This window comes from Oncorhynchus keta, unplaced genomic scaffold (assembly GCF_023373465.1).
Source record: "Oncorhynchus keta strain PuntledgeMale-10-30-2019 unplaced genomic scaffold, Oket_V2 Un_contig_2759_pilon_pilon, whole genome shotgun sequence".
In the NCBI taxonomy this organism is placed as follows: domain Eukaryota; kingdom Metazoa; phylum Chordata; class Actinopteri; order Salmoniformes; family Salmonidae; genus Oncorhynchus; species Oncorhynchus keta.
Window position 1 is genome coordinate 56,639 of NW_026285609.1, and position 5,793 is coordinate 62,431.

Below are 5,793 nucleotides of genomic sequence, written 5' to 3' on the forward strand. Positions count from 1 at the left end.
GTAAATGCATGACACAAAGCAAAATATCCAAATTGCAAATGCTGAAACCAATTGGTTAGGCCACCTCTCTTCAATCCTGCATTTACCTCTGGTCCTCCCAGTCATAACTTACCATGATTCAATGGGTTTGTTGAACCAACAGAGACTGCATTGAATTTGTTTCAGAGCGCAAAAAATGGTTCCTTGAAAAGTAGACTCCTAAAGTCAACTTTGTTTGGGAGGAAATTGCTCTGATCCTTCACATACGCCCCACCAAAGCGCTGCACAATATGTTATCCCCCTCCCTGAATCAATAACCTGAGAGACTATGAGCTCCTACCTCTCGGCTAATGGAAAAGGAGCATCTTAAATTAAATCTTAGGCAAACAACCCCTCTGTTTCTGCCCCCCCCCCCCCCTCCAACCCCTAATATTCCTCTCACTGAATGGACTGGATCGGTCTGCAAAAGTTGCACTTTCTGTTCTCGTTAAAATTTGCTGAGGCATTTGAACATTTCCTCTGAGGTTTTTGAGACAACAACAAAACACTTGAGATGTGCTATGAAATGATGACAAAACAGTGGAGGCATTTTACAAGGCTGTTTTGAGGTCAGTCAATTATGTTAGAGGGAGAGAAGCTTGACAATCACTTGAGAAAGCAAAGTGTCTGATGGGAACATGTGTGGCGTGCAACACACAGCTCCAGAACAGTGAGGGTGGAAGGCCTGATCAAGGGCCGGTTTCCTGGACACAAATGAAGACCCGATCCTGGACTAAAAAGCACGCTCAATGGAGAATCTCCATTCAATGTAGGGGTGACATGATATTAGTATCGCAATACACCCCCCAGGAAGACCAGCCATAAACCAACTAAGTGAGGAGACAAAATAAGTCACACTTGGATAATGGGCGTCACTGAGGTCCCCATAACAGGTCTCCTCATAGTACATCTTTGACAGACAGGGGCTCTCAACTCTTTGATTGGCAGGGAGGGGGAAAGATCCAATTAGCAGGTGACACCGATGGTGACCGTTCCCTTTATCGCTATTGGTGCTCTCCCTCCGTCCTGGTTTACCTCTCATTGACTGTGGCCGCTGGTAGTGACAAAGGCTAATTGAATCGGTCGGAAGACGCCGGTGTTCATTGAAAGATAAGGGACGTCAGTAAGCAGGGGAAATGTGGGAGCCAGTAAAGCCATTAATACCTTTCTGTGGGGCTATTAATGGCATTAGCAGCAGTCTAGGTGCGGTGGGGTTTATATGACCGCAGTTACGAGCGATCACATGGCTGGGTGCAGCTCCCAAAAAATGTGAACAAAATCTATATGGGTAGAGCCTCCAGATGTCCAGGCTCCAGCTGGCTTTATACAGACCCATTTTTGACAGGCACACTGGGCTAAAAATGGACCAGCCCATCTGGCATTTCTCCAAACTACCCAATGGCCAGTTCAGCCCTGAAGAGGTGGACGATACAGTATTTCCCAGGTGCAGAAAGGAGGGGATTTGTGATGGCCATGCATACATCCCTTTGCACGGGAATCACACGAAGAGGGAATCATCATTTCAGGCAATGTAGTGCACCATCCTAGACAAACAGAGTATACTGCCTGGAAAACGTCTTTTGGCATGTCTTCAATGCTCTCCATTAGAACTCATCTGGTTGGAAAAACTGCTGGGGGATAGATTTCACCAGCTCCTACTACCTGGTTAATATTGATATCAAATTACACAGATTAAATGGGGATACCATTGCTTGGGGGGGAAGTGGGGTATTGGAGTGTGTGTGTGTGTGTGTGTGTATATGTATGTATATGTGTGTGTGTGTGTGTGTATATATATATATATATATATATATATATATATATATATATACACACACACACACACATTTAGCATGCACATGTTGAAAGCTCACAGGTCTGTCAGGTCTATGTGGAGCACAGGCCTTCAAAGTGAGTGATTGAACTGATGCCAAAAAAAGATGGGTTCCCTGAAATCTGTCCATCATATTTTAACTCTGCCTTTTGTTGTTTATACAGGCACCTTACTGACAGAAAACAGAATTCATGGAGCACACCGTACATCTGCTACAGGGGTAGCCATTCAAATAAACACACAATAACTTCTATTTAATGGTAGGTAAGAGGTCATTGCCACAGACAGCAATCCCCTCATTCATTTTGTGCATTGGAGATGCAAAACGAGACTCCAATCGGATTCCGACACTGTGCTGTTTCACTGCAACCAATCCACAGTGTAAATTAATGGATGGGAAGGCAGCCTGCAACCTCCAGTGGTCTTCATTAACCATCATGAGAAGGCTACACCAGGTCCCAAGCTGCTGTCCTCATTCATGCCTGAACCTCCAGTGGTCTTCATTAACCATCATGAGAAGGCTACACCAGGTCCCAAGCTGCTGTCCTCATTAATGCCTGAACCTCCAGTGGTCTTCATTAACCATCATGAGAAGGCTACACCAGGTCCCAAGCTGCTGTCCTCATTCATGCCTGAACCTCCAGTGGTCTTCATTAACCATCATGAGAAGGCTACACCAGGTCCCAAGCTGCTGTCCTCATTCATGCCTGAACCTCCAGTGGTCTTAACCATTAACCATCCCAATGTCCTCATTCATGCCTGACCTCCAGTGGCATTAACCATCAGGCTACCCCCCAAGCTGCTGTCCTCATTCATGCCTGAACCTCCAGTGGTCTTCATTAACCATCATGAGAAGGCTACACCAGGTCCCAAGCTGCTGTCCTCATTCATGCCTGAACCTCCAGTGGTCTTCATTAACCATCATGAGAAGGCTACACCAGGTCCCAAGCTGCTGTCCTCATTCATGCCTGAACCTCCAGTGGTCTTCATTAACCATCATGAGAAGGCTACACCAGGTCCCAAGCTGCTGTCCTCATTCATGCCTGAACCTCCAGTGGTCTTCATTAACCATCATGAGAAGGCTACACCAGGTCCCAAGCTGCTGTCCTCATTCATGCCTGAACCTCCAGTGGTCTTCATTAACCATCATGAGAAGGCTACCCCAGGTCCCAAGCTGCTGTCCTCATTCATGCCTGAACCTCCAGTGGTCTTCATTAACCATCATGAGAAGGCTACACCAGGTCCCAAGCTGCTGTCCTCATTCATGCCTGAACCTCCAGTGGTCTTCATTAACCATCATGAGAAGGCTACACCAGGTCCCAAGCTGCTGTCCTCATTCATGCCTGAACCTCCAGTGGTCTTCATTAACCATCATGAGAAGGCTACCCCAGGTCCCAAGCTGCTGTCCTCATTCATGCCTGAACCTCCAGTGGTCTTCATTAACCATCAAGGAGGAAGGCTATTAACCATCAGGTCAGGTCCCAAGCTGCTGTCCTCATTCATGCCTGAACCTCCAGTGGTCTTCATTAACCATCATGAGAAGGCTACACCAGGTCCCAAGCTGCTGTCCTCATTCATGCCTGAACCTCCAGTGGTCTTCATTAACCATCATGAGAAGGCTACACCAGGTCCCAAGCTGCTGTCCTCATTCATGCCTGAACCTCCAGTGGTCTTCATTAACCATCATGAGAAGGCTACCCCAGGTCCCAAGCTGCTGTCCTCATTCATGCCTGAACCTCCAGTGGCTTTGGGGAGCCGGTGGAGTCGACTGACAGATCCTCTGAAAAGGACTCCTCGAAGTCTTCCCCATTGGGTTTGTTCAGAGTGAACTAATGAAATAAGTCTGACTTTAACACAGTCTCAGTATGATACAGAGACACGTTCCATTAGCTATGACATGGGATGAGACTATCGAGTGGTGAGCCCCCTGTATGAAGAAACACATATCAATCTTTGTAATGGGAAGACTGGATGAAATGGAGCAGAGTAGAGGGGAGAGAGGGTGGATTCACAATTGAGGTCAATTAACCCAGCCCCTATTGCATTGTAACGTCCCATTTTTTATAGCTCTGTCATTGTGACAACCCGTTGACATTGCTTTACATACACTCCGTCCCAGGTCAGGGCCAATGAGATTGAATTAGCGTCACAGGCAAGATGGATTACAGCGGCTTCGTCGATGGAGTGGGCAGCGAGTGCACTAGGGGTTAGCGTTTACAACCGCACGCCGCGGCTAAGTGAATATTCCCAGGCAGGCCAAGGGAGTTTCCTTGTAGAGAGGAAGGTGAGCCGGGGCCGTGAGACGCGCTGGGGAGTTAAACACCCTCTATGCGGACGGCGTTACGATAGAGGGGCGGTAATTACCTCAGTAATGTTACACAGAGGATAACAGATGCATGAGGGAGAATCCAAACGCTTGCTGGGTTGGTCCAACAGCATTGCTTCGAACCGGTGTCCAAATCCCCCCATCCATCTTTTATAGCATCACATTAGTGAACACCGCAAATTTCAGCACGAGCAACTGCATATCCTGAGGTAAATTGCTTTTCTCCGTGAGCAATTGTTCAATGGGATGCAATGGTTGAGACGGACTGTTGCTGAGGGAACATGGGCGCCGAGTGCTTTGGTTTGTTTTTCATTGCGGGCGTGTTCAACATTAGCAAGATGCAAAATTATGACCAGATTATGTGGTCCCTATAGTTAATGGAGGGGAAAATAGAAAAGTGCCTGTGCCGTAAAGAGAACGCTTTTACGCTCAACTGGTAATGAAGGCTGGGCGACTTGGTTGCATGTGCACGTTTTAGCTGAGCGGGTGAGTGTGTCATGGCGCCACGTAGAAAACAGATCAATTTATGTATGCTCAAACGAGGCGGTGCCTATGAAAAACCTAAAGATCCTGGTAACTGAGGGGAGGAATGGAATTGCTTAATTAGCCTCTTATTGAAACATGGAGGTTTTTTCACAGTAACAAACATGTTAACAAAATAATTACCACAACCCGCCATGACACGAGAAAACCTCTGTCTTATTCCAACTCTTTCCCCTCGAGTCAGAGACTAAACCACAATAAATAAAACGACATGAAAAGGATTAGCTCGTTATGAATCATTAAATACTGTACCTTCCGGAAAAAAAGTGCTATATTGCGTCCTCTCCGAGCAAATCAGAGCTTATTTGGCTGTTCTGTTGAACAAACAGCATTAGATGTTTTGATGTTAACTGCAATTAATGAGTCACAGCAGACTAAGAGCTATAATTTCAATGAAGGCCCTCTCCACCTTCAATCTCATCAGGCTATGTGATATAACATCCACACATCTATTAGGATTTCCCTGCAAAGTGTAAAATAAGGACAACAAGGGAGAAGAGGGGACAGAGGCCCAGAACGCTAAAGAATCCAATTTACTCAGCAAAATAAAAAATAAAAATAAATGTCTCCAAAACCCTTAGCCACAGGATATCATCCAATATGAAGAGCTGAGGTGACTGTACAGCTAACACACCTTGGCAAATACAAGCCACACACCCAGCCAGTCAATTATGACTTACATGCTTTCAACTTACACACAACCACGCTCTGATCCAATTCAATTCAACGTCTGAGTGGGCCTCTCAAGACCTCATCCAGGAGATGTTGCTGCATTTAACCTCATCTGCAGCTGTCACTCACAAAACACCACCAATCAATAATGAATTGGCCAGACTTATGGAGGTTTGTGAGGTTTGACTGGAGGAATGGGAGGGAAGTCCCTTAGTACAATCTTAGGGGAGCAGAGGGGCCCTGGTTGGGGGGAAGGGAGGGAAGTCCCTTAGTACAATCTTAGGGGAGCAGAGGGGCCCTGGTTGGGGGGAAGGGAGGGAAGTCCCTTAGTACAATCTTAGGGGAGCAGAGGGGCCCTGGTTGGGGGGAAGGGAGGGAAGTCCCTTAGTACAATCTTAGG